Source organism: Aotus nancymaae, unplaced genomic scaffold (genome assembly GCF_030222135.1).
Source record: "Aotus nancymaae isolate 86718 unplaced genomic scaffold, 86718_ANA_hifiasm-v0.15.2.pri h1tg000003l, whole genome shotgun sequence".
NCBI classification, from domain to species: Eukaryota; Metazoa; Chordata; class Mammalia; order Primates; family Aotidae; genus Aotus; species Aotus nancymaae.
In genome coordinates, this window is record NW_026988414.1 from 31,574,717 (window position 1) to 31,594,783 (window position 20,067).

The following is a 20,067-nucleotide window of genomic DNA, read 5'->3' on the forward strand; positions in this document are numbered from 1 at the left end:
TCATTTGCTCTTTTCTGATCAAACATTTTGGGAATTATCGATATATCTTTGTGCTAGGCAGAAAGGCATTTTCCAACAGTAAATCATTTCACAGTCTTCTGAGCCACAACCCATATTTCTGTTGCTGAGATTCATTACTAGATAGGATAAAGGGAACAATAAAAACTTGTCAGTACAGGCATGGGCTACGTTTTCACATTGCTTTCTAGATCTTTTCTCCAACCTTTTATTGACAGAGAACATGATGTTTTTGGTGTGGGTTCTCGTTTCAAATCTTTCTATTCTTTAGGTATTTAATTAGATGTTATAGTACAGATAAGAGTCCCTATTTTTACTGAATTTGAACCATAAAATTGGAAATTACGCTCTAAAGCTTACAGTCATTGGGAGGAAAATTTAATACTTATGTCCTTGAACCATAAATATCATTTATTCCATCTTTTAAACAGATAACTTTTGAAGAAAATCTGACATCATTGCTAATAAGCTTTCTTTTTGTGGGAGCAAATAACACAGTTCAGATGCTTTTCAATCCACCGGAAAGTTATCTGAGGTATTATGCATCTCTCTGACTATTTTTTCTCTTCTATGTAATTCTTCACTTTTTTTTTTTTTTTTTTTTTTTTTTGAGACGGAGTTTCACTCTTGATACCCAGGCTGGAGCGCAATGGGGCGATCTCGGCTCACCGCAATCTCCGCCTCCTGGGTTCAGGCAATTCTCCTGCCTCAGCCTCCTGAGTAGCTGGGATTACAGGCACGCGCCACCGTGCCCAGCTAATTTTTTGTATTAGTAGAGACGGGGTTTCACCATGTTGACCAGGATGGTCTTGATCTCTTGACCTCGTGATCCACCCGCCTCGGCCTCCCAAAGTGCTGGGATTACAGGCTTGAGCCACCGCACCCGGCCAAATTCTTCACTTTTAAAGAAATGATGTTATGAAATCTTTATTGATTAATGTATTCACATTTTCCACAGTCTCTTTAGAGATTGTAAGACAAACTGTACTTTTGTTCACCTCATATGTGCCAGTTAGATTGTAGAGGTTTTGAATTGGAAGAACCTTAAGAATTTTGTGTTCTGAAAAGAAATGCCTTTTAGGCAGATTATTCTGTGGTCAATTTTTTTTTTCTAACTATTTAAACAACTTGAATTTATAAACTCATATACGTATCAGTGCTTTGAAAAATAGATTGTTCAATCCTAAAGCAGCTTTTTAAAAGAGATGTATTGAGATGTAATTGACATATAATACATAAATTTAAATTATGTAATTTAATAGGTTTTGATATGTGTATATATCCATGAAACCATCACTACGATCAAGATATTGAGTGTATCTGTCGTTCCTCAAAATTTTCCTTGTGTCCCTTTGTGGTCCCCGTCTGTTGCCTCTACTCCCCATCTCCATCATCCTTACAGACCAACTACTTTCCATCACTATAGATTAGTTTGGATTTTCTAGAATTTTGTATAAGTGAATCGTACAGCATGAGGTTTTTTTTTTTTTGGTCTGGGTTTTTTTTTTTTTTTGGACTCAGTATGTTTATTTTGAGATTGTTTCATGTTGCATATATTATTCCTTATTATTTGGCGGCATTCTATTGTGTGGCTATATACCACAATTTATTGTTCACTTCCTGACAAACATTTGGGCTGTTTTTACTTGCTGGCTATTACAAATAAAGCTGTTATGAACATTCAGATATAAGTCTTTATACATACGCTTTCATTTTTACTCAGCAAATACCTAGATGTGAAATGCTAGGTCATATGGTAGGTCCATGTTTAACTTTTAAATAAACTGCCAAACTATTTTCCAAAGTATTTCTTCTATGTTACATATCCACTAGTAGTACATGAGAGTTCTAGTTGTTCCATATTCTTGTCAACACTTGGAGTGGGGATAGTCTATTTAATGTTACATATTCTAATACATGTGAAGTGGTGTCTCCTTGTGGTTTAATTTGGATTTTTCTATTGATGTTGAGACTGTTTTCACGTTTCTATGACATTCATATTATCTGTGATTAAGTGCCTGTTCAAATATTACATATTTTTTATTGGGTTGTTTATTTTCTTATTGAGATTTATTTATTTATTTATTTGTGACAGGGTCTCACTGTGTCACCCAGGCTGTAATGCAGTGGTGTAATCTTGGCTCACTGCAGCCTCAACCTTTCAGGCCACAGTGACCTTCCCACCTCAGCCTCCCAAGTAGCTGGGACCACAGGCATGTTCCACCACACCCAGCTAATTAAAAAAAATTTTTTTTAGAGATAGGTCTCCCTATGTTGCCCAGGCGGGTCTCAAACTCCTGGGCTAACGTGATTGTTCTGCCTGGGCCTCTGAAAGCGCTGGGATTACAAGCCTGAGTCACTGTGCTCTGCCCTCTTACTGAGTTTTGAGAGTTAGTTATTAAATGTTGTGAATACAAGTCTTTTTTCACATGTGTAATTTGCAGATGTTTTCTCCCATTCTACCCTTGTGTGTATTTTTTTTAAATTATAAACTACACATAAAATTACTATCCTACCATTTTAAATTGTAAAATTTAATCCTTTTTTTTTTTTTTTTTTTTAAGACGGAGTCTCTCTCTGTCGCCAGGCTGGAGTGCAGTGGCCCGATCTCAGCTCACTGCAACCTCCGCCTCTCGGGTTCAAGCGATTCTCCTGCCTCAGCCTCCCGAGTAGCTGGGACTATAGGCACGTGCCACCATGCCCAGCTAATTTTTGTGTTTTTTAGTGGAGATGTGGTTTCACCATGTTGGCCAGGATGGTCTCGATCTCTTGACCTCATGATTGCCTGCATTGGCCTCCCAAAGTGAGCCACCGTGTCCGGCCAACTTAATACTGCTAAATGTATTCACATTGCTGTGCAGCCGGTCTCCCAGTTTTTCATCTTGCAAAACTGAAGCTCTACACCTGTTAAACCACAGCTTGCCATTGCCCCTTCTCCTCAGCCCCTGGCAACCATCATTCTATCTTCTGTTTCTACAAGTGCGATTACTCTAGGTACTCCACATAAGTGGAATCATACAGTATCTGTCTTTTTGTAACTGTCACGTTTCACTTAGCATAATGTCCACAAGGTTCATTGATGTTGTAGCATTTGCCAGAATTTTGCTACTTTTTTTTTTTTTTTTTTTTTGAGACGGAGTTTCGCTCTTGTTACCCAGGCTGGAGTGCAATGGCGCGATCTCGGCTCACCGCAACCTCCGCCTCCTGGGTTCAGGCAATTCTCCTGCCTCAGCCTCCTGAGTAGCTGGGATTACAGGCACGCGCCACCATGCCCAGCTAATTTTTTGTATTTTTAGTAGAGATGGGGTTTCACCATGTTGACCAGGATGGTCTTGATCTCTTGACCTCGTGATCCACCCACCTCGGCCTCCCAAGAATTTTGCTACTTTTTAAGGCTGAATAATACTTCATGGTATGTATATCATGATTTGTTTATCATTATCCATAGAGGGCATTGGTTGCTTCTGCCCCTTGGCTATTGTGAATAATGGTGCTATGAACATAAGTGTGCAAATACCTCTTTGAGACCTTTAAAGAAAGTTCCCAGTTTTTTTAGGATATACATCTAGCAGTGGAATTGCTAGTTCACATACATTTTCATTAGGAGTACCTAAGGGTTCCAGTTTCTCCACACCCTCACCTGCATTTCTTATTTTCTTTTTGTTGTTGTTTTAGTAGAGATGAGGTCTCACTACGTTGCTTAGGCTGGTCTTGAACTCCAGGGCTCAAGGGATCCTCCCACCCAGTCTCCTGAGTAGCTGGGACTATGGTGCGTGCCACCGTGTGGGCTCTATTTTCTGTTTTTTTTTTTATTGTTGTTGTTGTTAATAGCAGTCATACTAAATGAGTGTGAAATGATATCTCATTGTGGTTTTGGTTCACATTTCCCTAATAACTAGTGATGCTTAGTATTTTTTATATACTTAGTGGTCATTTGTATATCTTCCTTGGAGAAATATTTATTCAACTGCTTTGCCCATTTTAAAATCAAATTGGGTTATTTGGGTTTTTGTTGTTGATGTTGAGTTGCAGGAGTTCTTTATATATTCTGGATATGCTGATTTGCAGATAATTTCTCCTGTTCATTCCATAGGTTGCCTTTTCACTCTGTTGATTGTGTCTTTTGATTCATAGAAATTTTTAATTGTAATATAGTCTATCTTATGTATTTTTATATTGGCTGACTGTGCTTTAGGTATTATATCCAAGAAATAATTGCAATCTAATGTCATGAAACTTTACTCTCTTATGTTTTCTACTAAGAGTTTTAGAGTGTTTAGAGAGTTTAGAGAGTTTTAGGGTGTTAGGTCTTATATTCAGGTCTTTCATTTATTTTGAGTTAATTTTTGTATATGGCGCAAGGTAAGGGTCCAGCTTTAGATTTTGCAGCACCATTTATTGAAGAGACTGTTCTTTCCTCATTGAATGATGTTGACATCCTTGTCTAAAATCATTTTGTTACATATTTAAGGGTTTATTTCTGGACTTTCTAGTCTGTTCCATGGTCTGTATCATCTTTATGCCAGTTTCACTTTTTGATTACTGTAGTCTTGTAGTATGTTTTGAAATCAGGAAGTATAAGACCTCCAACTTGAAGAGTGTCTTTTGAAGAGCAGATGTTCTTAATTTTGCTGCAGTCTCACTCTCAATTTTTTAAATGGATTATACTTTTGATGTTGTATCTAAGAGGTCTTTGCCCCACACAGGATCACAAAGATTTTCTGCTATGTTTTCTTTTATAAATATGATAATATGAAGGTTTATACTTAGGTCTGTGATCCATTTGGAATTAATTTTTACATGTGGCACAGTGTATGAATTGGAGTTCATTTTTTTTTTGCATATGATTCTGGCATTATTTGTTGAAAAGACTATCCTTTCTTCGCTGTCATGGCATCTTTGCAGAAATAAACTGTCACTGTATGTGTAGGTCTATTTCTGTTCTCTCTTTTCTGTGCTGTTGATCTGTTTGTCTATGCTTATTCCAGTACTTTGTAGATTTCTATAGCTTATGAAGAGTCTTGAAGTCTGGTCAGGCAAAGCTTTCACCTTGTACTTTTTTTTTTTTCAGAGTTGTTTGGCAGTTCTGGTTGCTTTAGATTTCCATTTAACTTTTAGAATCAGCTTGTTAATTTTTAATGACAACATAAAAGGCTACTGGGATTTTAACTGGGTTTACTTTGAATCTTCAGGACAATTTGTGGAAAATTGTTATTTTAATGATACTGAGTCTTTGAATCCATGAAGATTGTATATCTCCCCCTTTACTTAGGCATTTTCAATTTCTCCCAAGAATGTTTTGTGGTTTTTCAGTGCTCATGTCTTGGATAGCTTTGTCAGATTTATTCCTAAGTATTTCTTACTTTTTTGATGCTATTATAAATGATATTTTAAGAATAAACTTTATTTGTGGAATAATTATAGATTATATGTAGATTATAGTTGCAAAAATATTAGAGACTTCCTTTATATTCCTTGCCTGTTTTACCCTAACAGCAATATCTTGTATTACTATGGCACATTTGTCAATGCCTAAGAAACTAACATTGATACATGAGTGTTAATTAAACTATGGATTTTATTCAGATTTTATCCCTCTTCCACTTGTCTTTTTGTTGATGTTTATTTAGGATATCACTTTTAGTCATAATGTCTTCTTGGTTACCTCTGATCTATTTGTTTCTCAGTCTTCCTTTATTTTTCACAACCTTTATAGTTATGAGTAGTATTAAAGAATCTTGTAGACTGCTCTTCATTTTGGGCTTGCCTGGTATTTTTTTCCTCGTGTTTTGGACATCTTTTGTGAGATCTCTCAGTAAGTATGTCTTATTTTGGGGTGCTGTTACAAATGGCATTGATAGTTAAATTTTAATTTTTAGTTTTTTTGTTGCTAGTTTATAGAAATAAAATTGATTTTTTTATATTGACCCTGTATACTAAAACTTATTAGTTCCTCTAAGTTTTGTAAATAGAGTCCATAGGATTTTCTACTTAGACAGTTAGGTTTGTTTGCAAATAAAAAGTTTTACTTCTTGTGGTCTCTGTTTCCTTACAGTATTCTTTCCAACCAAGTGCAACTACTTGTTGCTTTAGGATTCGTTTTTGTTAGGCAGAATATCTGTAAGAAGCTTCCTAGCAAGGACAGAAGGTGGCTTCAGAATCAAGATATCATCATGCCCACATATGTCTTGTTCATATCAGTCGCCTGTCTGATACTATGTTAGCCTACTCTGTCCTGCCCTTGAATACTTCAGTCTGTCTGCCTTGCTTTCGACTCACTGCTTCACTGAGAGCTTTTATCCAAAGTCACAGTATTATTTCTTAGAAAAGTTCCTGTAAAAAGTTGCTAGTCAAATTGCCTGGGGAAAAAAAAACCCTACTATTTATTGAGTGCTTACTTGGAATTTAGACATGTTCTTTCACATATTTTAGTTATCTTTACCACAACTCATTACAGCTCAAGTTAAGTAGTAGTATTCATTTAACAATAAAAAAATTTATGGCTACCTTATGTACTGCTATGCGGATGGGTCTATAGATATAGCAATGAACTGAACACACCCAGAAGGCAAGAGAGATCAATACATAATTGCGTATTGTGATAACTATTCTGAAGAGAAGGTACTGAATGCTACGAAATGATGAGTCTGACTTAGTCTACAGGAATAGGGAATACCTTTTTGAGGAAATGATAAAAATGAAGGAAGAGTAGGAATTTTCAAGTGAAGCAGGAGAAGGAGAGTGTTTTAGACAGAAGTAGCAGTAGATGTGAAGTTTCTGAGGTAGGAAAGAACACTGACCTTTCAGAGAGTTGGACTGTGTTACCATTTTACTGATGGAGAGGCTGAAAGATACTGAGAGGCTAGGTGATTTCCCAAGCCTGCATAGTAAATGGAGGGAGTCAGACTGGAACCCAGGACTATATAGCTTTTATCAGCTAACTATGCTATTTCAAAGTCAAAATAAGGTAATTTAAATTGAATTCCCCATAGAAATGGAGAATTTGCCCATTTCTGAATAAAAACAACTTAAAATATCCTATTATGGATTATAAAATAGTCTATTTAAATACTCTCTACTGGATCATTATATAAATAAAAACGCAATTGCTTGTATGTGATATTATTGTTTTTGTACTGTGTGGCCCAGTCTTCTAAGGTAGAATCCTTTGTTCTAGGACCAGAAGCCTCCTACTTAATCAGTCATATACAATTGGGCATGTCACTTTAAGAATCACTGAACTTGATTTCAGTACTGCCCATAAAAAGTATGTGTTTGTATGTGTGTAGTGAGAAAAAGACGTGGTAACCATATGTGGTAAAATTAGGTGATTTATTTTTATTTTTTGGTAAATTTGAAATTTTACAAATTTTTAGAAACATGGTATTTTAAAATCCTGAACCTATAGTTTGTCATTGATTGAGGAAGAAGCAGGTGGGAGTGCCTTACTGCCTTAGAGTTTTTGAGAAAATATGTGTAAGAAGCTAGAAATCTGCACTATACAGAGGTATTGTGATATTGTTAATTGTAATTTGCTTATTTTCACCGATGACCTTCAACACAATTACTGAATTTTTAAAAACTTTTTTTGAATAGGCCTTTGTCAGCATTTTGAGGAATGCTTAGAGCTACTTAATGGCTCCTGGAAACTGACCCACAGTTCTCTGTGTGGTTGTTCTGAGTTTTTCATTTTCATTCAAGATTTTCATTTAATATGTTCATACCGTTCTGTCCATTAAAAGAAAAAGAATTTCATTTAATATGCTAACCTTTGAAAACAACTAGAAGTAGTAGTAGCAGCAGTAGTTATGTTAATAATAACAATAATAATGATAAAATGGCTCAGTGAGGGTAGAGACTCTATGTTTTTACTCTTCTGCTCCTCACACTGGCATGGTATCTAGCACATAGTAGGTGTTCAGTTGTAATTGTTGAACAGATGGATAGATAAATGAATAATAAACAGTACCAGCAGTTATGAACTATTTTGTAGGCACTATAATTATGTCATTATTTCCTAACAATGAAATAAATATTTACTGCCATATTTCTCCTGGTCTAACTCATCACTGATTGTAAGGCAAAATGTTAGGTACAACTGAAAAAACAAAGAAAAAATGAACTACAACACAAAGCTTTCTTATCATTTAGATTTTTAAAATTCACATGTGATAAACATATTTATGAGATACAGCGTAATATTTCAGTACATGTATATACTGTTTAATGGTCACATCAGGATAATCCTCTCTTCTAGTACTCAAAAATATACAATAAATTATTATTAACTATAGTCACCCTACAGTGCTGTAGAACAACACTAGAACTTATTTCTCCTGACTAGAGGTAATTTATTTTTATTTAACTTTTGTGGGTACATAGTAGGGTATATATTTTTATGGATCACAAGATTTTTTTTTTAATTTTTTTGAGACAGTCTTGCTCTGTCTCTCAGGCTGGAGTGCAGTGGCGCATTCTCGGCTCACTGTGACCTCTGCCTCCTGTGTTCAAGCAGTTCTTGTTTGCTCAGCCACCAGAGTAACTGGGGTTACAGGTGTGCGCCACCACACCCAGCTAATTTTTGTAGTTTTAGTAAAGACAGGGTTTCACCATGTTGGCCAGGCTGGTCTCAACCTCCTGACCTCAAGTGATCCTCCCGCCTTAGCCTCCCAAAGTTCTAGGATTACAGGTGTGAGTCACTGCGCCCAGCCAAGAGATATTTTGAAGTGCCTAAGAGTCACATCAGGATATCTATTATCTCAAGCATTTATCCTTTATCTTTCAAATGATTGAGATCAAATCATACTGTTTAAATTACTTTTAAAAGTACAATTAAATTATTTTTTACTATAGTCACCCTGTTGTGCTAGCAAATACGATGTCTTATGTGTTCTTTCGAACTACTTTTTTGTACCCATTCACCATCTCTTCCCCGACCCTCGACTACCATTTCCACCGTCTGGTAACCATCCTTCTAACTCTCTGTCTCATGAGTTCAGTTGTTTTAACTTTTAGCTCCCACAGTTAAGTGAGAACATGGAGTGTTTTTCTATACCTGGCTTATTTCGCTTAAACCAGTAACCTCTAGTTCCATCCATGTTGTTGCACATGACAGAATCTCATTCTTTTTTATGGATTAATAGTACTCCATTATGTATAGGTACATTTTCTCTATCCATTTGTTTGTTGATGGACACTTAGGTTGCTTCCAAATCTAGCCTATTCTGAATAGTGCTGCAGTAAACATGGGAGTGCAGATGTCTCTTCAATATACTGATTTCCTTTCCTTTGGGTATACACTTAGCAGTGGGATTGTTGGATCATATGGTTGTTCTATTTTTAGTTTTTTGAGGCACCTCCAAACTGTTCTCCATAGTGGTTGTATTGTTGTTTATAATATACATTCCCACCAATAGTGCAATATGGCTCCCTTTTCTCCTTATACTCACCAGCATTTTTTATTGCCTGTTTTTTGAATAAAAGCTATTTTAAGTGGGGTGAGATAATATCTCATCGCAGTTTTGATTTGCATTTCTTTGATAATCATTGATGTTGTGCACTTTTTCATACATCTGTTTCCCATTTGTATTTCCTTTGAGAAATGTCTATTCAAATATTTTGCCCATTATCTAATTGAATTATTACATTTTTGAGTACAGAGTTGAGTTTCTTAAATATTTTCGTTATTAATCCCTTGTCAGATGAGTAGTTGGCAAATATTTTCTCTTCTTGTTCTGTGGGTTGTCTCTTCACTTTGTTGATTGTTTCCTTTGCTGTGCAAAAGCTTTTTAAAACTTGATGTGATCCCATTTGTCCATTTATTTACTTTAGTTGCCTGTGCCTGTGGGGAATTACTCAAAAAGTCTTTGCTCACTCCAGTGTCCTGGAGAGTTTCCCCAGTGTTTTCTTGTAGTTCCATAGTTTGAGGTCTGAGATTTAAGTTGTTAATCCATTTTGATTTGATTTTTGTGTATGGCAAGAGATAGCTGTCTAGTTTCATTCTTCTGCCTATGGATATCCAGTTCTACCATTACCATTTATTGAAGAGACTGTCCTTTCCCCATGTATGTTCTCGGATCCTTTGTCAAAAATGTGTTCACTATAGATAGATGGATTTACTTCTGTATTTTCTGTTGCAGTGATCTAGCTGCCTGTTTTTTATGCCAGTAGCATGCTGTTATGGTTCTAGGTTGGTGCAAAAGTAATTGCGATTTTTGCCTCCCCCCCCCCCCCTCGCTTTTTTTTTTTTGAAATGGAATTTTGCTTTTGTTGCCCAGGCTGGAGTGCAGTGGTGCGATCTCGGCTCACTGCAACCTCCGCCTCCAGAGTTCAAGCAACTCTCCTGCCTGAGCCTCCCGTGTAGCTGGGACTACAGGTGCACGCCAGCACACCTAGCTAAGTTTTTTATATTTTTAGTAGAGACGGGGGTTCACCCTGTTGACCAGGATGGTCTCAATCTCTTGACCTCGTGATCCGCCCACCTCAGCCTCCCAAAGTGCTGGGATTACAGGCATGAGCCCACCGCGCCCAGCTTTGCCCTTTTTTTTTTTAATGGCAAAAACTACATTTACTTTGTTGCCAACCTAATATTATACCTCTGTAGTATAACTTGAAGTCAGGTGATGGAATTCTTCCAGTTTTGTTAGGATAACTATGGCTATTCTGTGTCTTTTGTGGTTTCATATGAACTTTAAGATTGGTTTTCTATTTCTGTGAAGAATGTCATTGGTATTTTGATAGGGATTGCATTGAATATGTAGATTGCTTTTGGTAGTAATAACATTTTCACATATCGATTCTTCCAATTCATAAACATAGAATTTATTTCCCTTTTTTGTCCTTTTCAGTTTCTTCCATCTGTATTTTATAATTTTAATTGGAGATCTTTCACTGTTTTGGTTAATTCCTAGGTATTTTATTTTATTTGTAGCTATTATAAATGGGATTACATTTTTATTTTTTTAGATTGTTCACTGTGGGCATATAAAAATGCTACTGATTTTTGTAAGTTGATTTTGTATCCTGCAACTTTATTGAATTTGTTTATCAGTTCTTATAGTTTTTTGGTGGTCTTTAGGTTTTTCAAAATATAAGATCATATCATTTACAAACAAGGATATTTTGACTTCTTCCTTTCTAATTTGAATGCCCTTTATATCTTTCTCTCATCTGACTGCTCTAGCTAGGACTTCCTGTACTATGTTGAATGAGAGTGACAGTGGGCATCCTTGTATTCCACATCTTATGAGGAAAAGCTTTCAGTTTTTCCCCATTCGGTATGATATTAGCTGTGGGTCTACTGTATATGGTCTTTTTAAAGTAGAGGTATATTCCTCTTCTGCATAGCTTCTTGGGGGTGTTTATCATGAAGGAATGTTGAATTTTATCAAATGCATTTTCAGCATCAATTGAAATGATCATATGATTTTTATTCTTCATTTTCTTGATATGATATATCACATTGATTGATTTGCATATGTTGAACCATCATCCTTGCATCCCAGAGATAAATCCCACTTGGTCATGATTAATGATCTTTCTGATGTACTGTTGAATTTGGTGTGATAGTATTTTGTGGAGGATTTTTGCATTAATATTCATCAAGCATATTGGCCTGTAGTTTTCCTTTTGTGGATATGTCTTTGGTTTTAGTATCAGAATAATACTGACCTCCTAGAATGAGTCTGGAAGTATTCCCTCCTCCTTTGTTTTTTGGAATAGTTTGATAGGATTGGTATCAGTTCTTTCTTAAATGTTTGGAATAATTCAGCAGTGAAGCCATCAAGTCCTGGGCTTTTCTTTGCAGGAAGCTTTCTTATTATGGGTTGGATCTCATTATTTGTTATTGGTCTGTTCAGGTTTTGGATTTCCTCATGGCTCAATGTGGGTAGGTTGTATGTGTCTAGGAATTTGTCCATTTCTTCTAGATTTTCCAATTTATTGGCAGATAGTTGCTCATAGTAGTGGCTAATGATCCTTAGTGGTATCTGTTGTAATGTCTCCTTTTTCATATCTGATTTTATTTATTTGGGTCTTCTCTCTTTTTTTCATAGTCTGGCTGAAGGTTTGTCAAGTTTATTAAACTTCTTAAAAAACCAACTTTTTCTTACATGAGCTTTTGTATTGTCTTTTTCATTTCAATTTCATTTATTTCTGCTCTGATCTTTATTATTTCTTTTCTTCTACTAATTTTGGGTTTTGTTTATTCTTGCTTTTCTAATTCTTTAAGAGGTATCATTAGGTTGTTTATTGGAAGTTTTTTCTTATTTTTTGATGTAGGCATTTATAGCCATGAACTTCCCTCTTAGTTCTACTTTTGCTGAATCCCATAGGTTTTGGTATGTTGTATTTCTATTATTATTTGTCTCAAGAAAATTTTCAGTTTCCTTCTTAATTTCTTCATTGACCCCACTGGTCATTCAGGGGCATAATTTCAAAGATTTATCTTGTTATCAATTTCTAGTTTTATTACGCTGTGGTCAGAGAAGATGCTTGAGATAATTTCAGTTTTTTTTGAATGTTTTAAGACTTGTTTTGTAACCTAACATGTAGTCTATCTTTCAGAATGATCCATGTGATGAGGAAAAGAATGTGTATTTGGCAGCCATTGGATGAAGTGTTGTGTAAATATCTGTTAGGTCCATTTGGTCTATAGTGCAGGTTAAGTGTGATGTTTCCTTGTTGATTTTCTGTCTGGAAGATCTATCCAAGGCTGAAAGTGGGGTATTTAAGTCTCCAGCTATTATTGTATTGGGGTCTGTCTCTAATAATACTTGCTTAATTTGTCTGCATCCAGTGTTGAGTAAATATATATTTACATTGTATTACATGCATTACATATGTGTATACGTTGTATTTGCGATGGTATCCTCTTGCTGAACTGACCCCTTTGTCATTATATAGTGACCTTCTTTGTCTCATAGTTTTTGTCTTGAAATCTATTTTGTCTGCTATAAGTATAGTGATCTTGTTCTTTTTTGGTTTCTGTTGATGGAATATCTTTTTCCATTTCTTTATTTTCAGTCTGTGTGTGTCTTTACAGGTAGAGTGTGTTTTTTGTAAGCAACAGATCTTTGGGTCTGGTTTTTTGAAAATCCATTCCACCAGTCTGTGTCTTTTGATGGAAGAGTTTAGTTCATTTGTATTCAGTTATTATTGATGAGTAAAGGCATACACCTTCCACTTTGTTACTTGCTTTGTGATTTTGTGGTCTTCTCTTCCTCCTCCTTCTTTGCTGTCTTTCTTTTAGTGAGGGTGATTTTCTCTGGTGATGTGATTTAATTTCTTGCTTTTTGGTTTTTGTATATCTGTTGTTTGTTTGATTTGAGGTTACCATGTGGCTTTCAGATATGCTCTTATAACTCATTATTTCAACATAATGAGTTATAAGATAACAACATTGATAACAACATTGTTTAACATTGTTATAAGATAACAACTGATAACAACATTGTTTGCATAAACAAATGAACAAGCAAAAAGAGAACTAATAAAAACTGTACAGTTTAACTTCATCTCCCTGCTTTTTAACTTTTTTGTGGTTTCTGTTTATATCTTTTTAAATACTTCTTATGTCTTGAAAAGTTGTTGTGGTTATTATTTTTTATTGATCCCTCATTTAGTCTTTCTACTTAAGAGTAATTGACACACCACGTACTTACTATTTTCTATGACTTTTGTACTTTCAGATGATTTTCTCTTGTTTATTAATGTCCTTTTCTTTTTCTTTTCTTTTTTTTTGAGACGGAGTTTCGCTCTTGTTACCCAGGCTGGAGTGCAATGGCGCGATCTTGGCTCACCACAACCCTTTTCTTTCTCATTAATGTACTCCCTTTAACATTTCTTTTAGGACACATCTGCTGTTGATGAAATCCCTCAGGTTTTGTTTGTGTGGGAAAGTCTTTATTTCTCTTTGATATTTGAAGGATGTTTTTGCTGGATACACTATTCTAGGATAAAAGTCCTTTTCCTTCAGCAGTTTCAATGTGTCATGCCACTCTTCTGGCCCATAAGGTTTCCACTGAAAAGTCTGCTGCCAGATGTACTGGAGCTCCATTTTATGTTATTTGTTTCTTTTCTCTTGCTGAATTTAGAATCTTTTTGTAAACTTTTGACTTTTGGAAGTTTGATTATTAAATACCTTGAGGTAGTGTTCTTTGGGTTAAATCTGCTTGGTGTTCTATTACCTTATTAAACTTGGATATTGATATTTTCTCTAGGTTTGGGAAGTTGTTTGTTATTATCCTTTTGAATAAACTTTCTACCTCTATCTGTTTCTCTGCCTCCTCTTTAAGGCCAGAGTAGATTTTTTCTGTTTGCAGATTTTCTAGATCCTGTAGGCATGCTTCATTATTATATATTTTTCTTTTTTCTTTTGTTTCCTGTGGCTGTATTTTCAAATAGCCTGTCTCCAAGCTTACTAATTCTTTTTTCTGCTTGATCAGTTCTGCTACTAAAAGAGTCTGATTCATTCTGCAGTATGTCAGATTTTTTAGCTCCCAAATTTCGGTTTGATTTTTTAAAAAATATTTCAATCTCTTTGTTAAATTTATCTTACAGAATTCTGAATTCCTTCTCAGTGTTATCTGTAGTTCCTCAAAACAGTTTTTTTGAATTCTCTGCTTGAAAAGTTATCTGTCTCTGTTTTACCAGAATTGGTTCCTGGTGCTTTATTTGGTTCGTTTATTGAGGTTGTTTTCCTGGATGTTCTTGATATTTGTGGGTGTTTGTCTGTCTCTGGGAATTGAAGAGTTAGGTATTTATTGTAGTCTTCACAATCTGATCTTGTTTGTGTCTGTGCTTTTTTGGAAGACTCTGCAGGTATTCATAAGGACTCAGGTGGTGTTACATAAGCTGTAGCTGCATTGGGGGCACCCCAAGCCCAGTAGTGCTGTGGTTCTTGCAGCCTCATAGAGGTACCACCTTGATGGCCTTGGACTTCTGGAAGAATTCTTTGGATTACCAGGCAGAGGCTTTTGTTCTCTTACTTTCTTCCCAACAAATAGAGTCTCTTTCTCTGTTCTGAACCTACTGGAGCTGGGGATGGAGTGACACAAGCACCCTGGTGGCTGCCACCACTAAGACTGCTCTGGGTCAAACCTGAGGTAGCACAGCAGAGTCCCACCCAAGGCCTGCTGTAACCACACCCTGGCAACCACCTGTGTCTCTGACAGAGAATCCATAACTGCCATTAACCATGCCCAAAAGTACATTTCCTGCCTAGTTCTCTCATAACTAAAAATAATTTCTGATACCTTCTAAAGTCAAAAATGCCAGATAACGCAATGCAAAACAGAACAGAACCTTAGATTTTGAGAGGACTCTTAAGAGCCTTCAATTTCGAGAGGAATCTTATCTGCTTCTAATTTCTAGGGTTTCATGAGGAACACAGAGGTTTTTCCCAAAACAGAGTCCGTAGTGCCACCTCTGTTTTTCTTAAGGAATCTCAGGCTGTTTTAGCTTAAATATCTGCTTTTAATTAAGCTGACTTTTAACCATAGCACTCTTAAAAAAAAAAATTCTTTTAAATTTCTTATCACCTGACTTTAGCCAGGCCAAGTGGCCAGTATTTCTGGCTTTTGAACTTTACCAAAAGTAACCTCCCAGGTGCTCAGAGAAAGGAAAATTCAAGATTGTTTGTGGAGGGGAAGGGAGTCAACAAATGGAAAAGACCTTGCAGCTATCAAACCAGGAAGGACTCATTCCCTAAGCCAGGAATTGAACTCTGAACCTGTGCCACCATTGTGAAAATAGAAAGCCTTAGCTACTAAGCTACAGCATTAGGCAGTTTCCATTGCTCTTCCCTGAAGGAGCCTAGAGCAGTCAGCTTTGAGCTTGCAAAGGCTTTTAACTGCTTAAGATAATTTTTTGAGCAAACTATGACATGGACCCCAAAATTTCTGTTCCCTGGTTGACAGAGACCAAGAGAAAGTACTGTCCCATTCTTACGAGGTCACGCTCCCAAAGACATAGAACAAGATGAGAAAGAAACAACTTTTTTTTTTTTTTTTTTTCCGGGAATTGCAGCAAAGTTTGTAACTGACCAGTTTTCCAGGCTGGCTTGAATAGTGGGATTATGAGATCCTAAGCCAGTGTTCTGTGCTAAGGTATTCTTCTGTATGACAGAGCATATGGAAAGACAAAATTGTAGCATAAAATATACCAGGTTCGTTAAGAGTATCCACTTGCTTAGTATGCAATACGGAACTGGCAAGGCTCAAACTTGCCCTTGGATAGGCCCTGTCACTTTAATCCAACCTCTGCCCTTTTATGGTCTCTGGGCAAGATTGTCATCTTGAGTAACAGAAAAGATAGGAAAGGGAGAAAAGCATTGCTTCCTGCAAGGTAGGGAGGGCAAGGAGCTCAGGGAGGCCAGAGAAAGACCCACTCATTGCAGCAACACTGAATCAAAAGTTCAGGCAGTCACTTGTCAGTTGCAATGAGATGTTTTCCAGCAGTCTTACCAGCTCTTAAGTTTTCCCTTTCGGGAATTAAAAAAGCTCCCCATGTCCAGTGATCCTGTACATAATCCTGTCACCCACAGCTGTCAGTGAAGAGTATAAGGCAAGAGAATAGTGGTTAACATCCCATAATGCCAAATCCATTCTTAGCTGAGAGGGACTTTACTGAGGGGGATCTCTCACTCCCTAAATCTTAGGAAGGACTCTAACCATCCTAAGTTGGGCCTTGAACCCCAATTCCATCAAATGTCTTTGCCTTTTATTAAGAGGGGCCTTTAATTCACTCTCTTTTAGGTGATACTCTAACCCCCCTAAGTTGGACCTCTAACCCAATCTCATCCTTTACTTGGGTACCCCACTGCTTACCCAGAGTTGGCCAGTTGGTGCTGCAGTCTGTTTCCTTTTGGGTTGGGGGTTTCCTCAGTATCATCCCTCCATGGTTCGCCAGGAGGATGTTACCGGAAAGGGGTCCTGATCCAGACCCCAAAAGAAGGTTCTTGGATCTCATTCAAGAAAGAATTCGAGACGAATCCATAAAGTGAAAGCAAGTTTGTTAAGAAAGTAAAGGAATAAAAGAATGGCTACTCCATAGGCAGAGCAGCCCTGAGTTGTATTTTATTGTTTATATATACTACATTTTCATTATCCATTCATCTGCTGATGGCCACTTAGGTTGATTTCATATTTTGACTGTTGTAAATAGTGCTTCAGTAAACATGGGGGTGCAGATATGTCCTTGCTATACTGATTTCTTTTTCTTTGGATAAATACTCAGTAGTGGAATTGCTGGATCATATAGTAGTTCTATTTTTAGTTTTTGAGGAACCCCTATTCTGTTTTCCATAGTGGCTATACTACTTTACAGTCTCATTAACAACATATGAGTGTTTCCCTTTCTCCAGATCCTCTCCATTATTATTTTCATATTTTTGTTAATAGCCATTCTAACTGGGGTGAGATGATATCTCACTGTGGTTTCAATTTGCATGTAACCACATGATTAGTAATACTGACCATTTTTTCATATACTTTTTGGCCATTTGTACATCTCTTGAGAAATGTTTATTGAGATGCTATGCCCTTTTTAAAATTGGATTTTTTTTCTTTTGCGTGTGTTTCTTGTATATTCTAGATATTAATCTCTTGTCAGATTATTAGTTTACAGATATTTCCACCACTAATTCTCAGGTTGACTCTTCACTCTGTTGAATGTTTCCTTTGCCCTATAGAAGCTTTTTAGTTTGATATAATCTCATTTGCCTATTTTTGCTTATTTTGCCTGTGCATTTAAAGCCATATCCTTAAAATCTTTTCCCAGACCAGTGTTCTGAAGCATTTCCCCTGTACTTTTGTTTATGGTGAGAGATACGGGCACTTAGAATTTTTTTATACCTATTGTAAAAACTATTTTAGACTTAGTTAGAAATCGATTTTTAAAAATTGTGTCATTAATGTGTGTGCCTTAAAAGGAAAATAAATATGTTCAAGTAATTCCTAAACAACTTTACACTCAGAGACTGACTGTTGTGCATCATTTCTCAACTGAGTCGAGTTTTATTTTTTCTATACAATATTGACCTCCATGCCATTAGGAGTGTTGGTAATGCTCTACTCTCTCTAGGAATTTCTCCCAAGCTGCTAAACCCTTTCTGCAAGTATTGATGCTATCACTTTCCTATTTGACTAACCTCAGAGTTTATTTTTTCTGAATTGAAATATATCTGCTAGTTAAGCAATTTTTCTTCAAAGTTACCAAAATATAAACCAAAATGTTAATAATGGTTTTCTCCAGTGGTGGTTGGAAGTAGGTCTTGTTTTCTTCTTTATACATGTTTGTTTTCCAAAACTTCTAAACACACATAGACACATGTGTACACATGCATATGCACATGCACACAATTAGAACATGGCCTTGCTTCAACTGTGGATCATCATCATATCTCATCTTCTGCAGTCTTACCATTTGGGGAATTTGGGGAGTAGAATTCATTTTTCTCTTTGGTGGTCATGCTTGCTGCCTTGGATCTAGGAAGTCCCATCAGTTAGCCCCTGGTGGGACCAGGTTCTCTGCTGACCTCCAGTGGCCTTAGGCTGTATGGCACTAAGCAAGAGGCATTCATATGTTTGCTGGTCAGTGCAGAACTTTGAAACAGACCCACACTCGGTACTTTGTAATTGTCCTTGTTAGGTAGCACATGCCCCCATATACCTGAGTTGCTTTTACCTGTCTGTCTTTCAGTGCAACTCGAACCTTACTTATTGGAAACTGAGAAGCTTTTTATAGGAACTATAAATAAATACCATAATAAGAACAAGAAAATATGAAGTGAAGAATTTATGTGCATAGAAAAGAATTTGGATAAGCAGTTAAGCCTGGGTTCTGAGTAAACTTCTAGGTTTTGCTTATTAGTTTTCTGTTGAGGTATTTTGTTTTGTTTTTTTGGGGATGTTTGTCTTTTGGGGTTTTTTTATTTGGTTGTTTGTTATGAGGGGTGCAGTTTGGGAATAGGAAGAGGTATATAAGCAGCAGTGGTCCTTCTGAAACCAGAAGAACAGTAAGACTTTCCTGTTGAAATGTTCTGCCTCTTTGTATTTTCTGCCATGGGTATCCATAGCAGGGAGAGACGTTGCTGAAACAAGAGCATAAGGCAGTTTCCCCATTTGGAACCCGGCTGGGCATTAGTGAGGCAGGCAGGCAGGACCCGTCAAAGAAAAGTAAGTGACCATTGGAGCAAAAATACATGCTAATTTTCCAATCAGTGAGCTGTTAACCTTCTGGGATATGTAATTCCTCTGACATCCATTTTAACGTTTGATCTATCCAGTTAATTAAAAAAACCCATTTATTATACCCCTTAAGTCATTCTTTGTTACATTGTCAAAATGTCACATTCTAATTATCTTAAAATCACTTTTGGCCAAAGCTTGTTAAAAAAAAAAAGTCAGCATTATGTCTGAGATTATTGATCAATGTAATTTTAAGGTTTTCGCTTCTTAATAATTAAATGCCGCTGCATTATGCAGCATACCTGCTGCCATGGTTGTTTGAGAATGAAGCAAATGAATATGGGATCCCTTACTGGTTTTCAAATATTTTAAATGTTTTTCTGTCCATAACCAGAATTTTAAAGCAATCTAAAGATTATAATGTTTGTTAATAGACTCTTGTGATTTTTGCCACAACTATTACAGCAGCCTCCTTACTAGTCTCCCTGGTTTCTACTACTGCCAGGTGAATTTTTTGAAAGCCCAGCTCTTACAGCTCAGTGGCTGCTTATCACAAACAGGATAAAACTAAAACTCCATTAACTTAGCACTTAGAACCCTCTAGAGTCCATTTCTAACTTTATTCTACTCCTAGTTTATGCATACTTGCTATTAGCACTGCTTTCTCATTATGCCCACTAATTCATCAAGTTTAGAAAGTTAAAAGCATTATATTGTCTCTGGTAGTGCATCTTACTGTCCATTTTCATACTGGTACGTAGGGCACAAATGGAAAATAGATGTTTTCTGTTAGACTAGTTTTTTTCCTTCTGAGTCCATCTCATATCCTGTCTGCCAGATCCTCTGGGTATTAAAAAGATTC

The 20,067-nt window shown here is 36.4% G+C and overlaps 1 protein-coding gene across 2 annotated transcripts in view; it reads left to right on the forward strand.

The window, feature by feature from the left end:
- The window catches only part of ERP44 (endoplasmic reticulum protein 44), a 94,992-nt gene that overhangs the window by 40,467 nt on the left and 34,458 nt on the right, over positions 1-20,067 (forward strand). The gene's annotated exons all lie outside the window — the stretch shown is intronic.